Source organism: Microchirus variegatus (genome assembly GCF_963457635.1).
Source record: "Microchirus variegatus genome assembly, chromosome: 11".
In the NCBI taxonomy this organism is placed as follows: Eukaryota; Metazoa; Chordata; class Actinopteri; order Pleuronectiformes; family Soleidae; genus Microchirus; species Microchirus variegatus.
Window position 1 is genome coordinate 18880507 of NC_139812.1, and position 1539 is coordinate 18882045.

A 1539-nucleotide genomic window follows, 5' to 3' on the forward strand; every position below is an offset into this window, starting at 1 on the left:
GCCATACCTAAATACATTCCTTTCATCTTTGTACTCTTTTAACACTTTCTAAAAATGGAATTCATTTTATTGATGAAGGAATTCATGAGACCCACTCTAACAAATTATTTGATCTAATAGCAATAACATTATGAACTTATTTGACCTACAAATAATATCCAAACTGAGAACCAAGTTCCATAAATACCCATTTTCCTCCCCTCTAAATTGCAATATGGCTGTTTGTTTCATGCACTTATTATGGAATGGTTAAATAGAAAATACAGCATTGTTACTACGATAAATGATGTTATTTATGGTGTAATAATAGAAATACGAAATTGGACCAAATTATTTATTGTTTGCTTATTTTAGCGGAATCTTTCATCCACAAAGCAACATTTATAAAGACCCCACTCACATTTTACATGCGATTATAAAATCAAAATGTGTGTAAGACCATTATGCATTACTAAATAATTACCTCTTAAGCAGAGTACTTTTTTTATTTTTTTACCTCACTTCCCTTTTTATACGTTTATATACGTTTTTTGATTTGTTTTAATGTTGTACAAGTTTCCAGAATTTTGGTTGTGTTCAAATGCCTTACAATATTGTAAATGAGCAATTAAAAAAAAAAAAGGAATCTGTAATATAGTTTAGAGTATAACAGTATAGTGTATAAAAATGGAAAAAAAAGATTATGCAACCGTTGCATAAGGTTATTCATCTCAAAGAAGTGAAATGGGCCACAACATGTCCTCTACTCTTTCATTAATTTATTTTCAAAAATATTTTATTTATTATTTCAGTTTCACTTGTTTAGCCCAAAATCCCAAAATCAAAGGTTGCCTCAGTGAGCTTTGAAGTCTGTACGTGAAGCAAGAGCAACTCGACACAAAAGGTCTGACAGTGAAGGTCTTTGATCTATCACATCGCACATACAGTAATAGGAGAAAAATGACAGCAACCGACTGATGGTAAGTAACACAAGGAGAAAACTGCTTTTAGAGTCTTTCATTATTAGAGTAATTTAATGGATAAAACATGCAATAGGTGATTTTAGATGGCTGGCCTGAAATATGTATCTACAACACAAATGCAGTTTTACAACATGTTGTCGGACTGAGCTACAAAGACAAAATGGGATGTAATAACATTACATTTACATAGAAAATCTGACTCTTTTTTTTTTACACTTTTCTATTTCTACACTGCAACTCAGAACATAAGAAAACCAACATCAATAGTTACTAACCAAACAAATACATTACAAAATACCTAAAGTGTTAAGGCTATTAAACTGGCTCAAGGCATATTTCAAAATGTTGTAAGAAAATACAGTTGTGCAGTTGTGATGGACACAAAAAAATAAAAAATAAACGACGGACACTCAAGGTTAATGTTTTTGAAAACACAGCATTTGAGGAGAATTTCTGTAAACACGTTTGCAAAACAATCATCAGGTAGAAAGTGTGTGTGTGTGTTATGACATGGCACATTCCAGCATAAAATTAATAAAACTCAACTTCACCGCCAATAAAAAATATTCAACAGCCT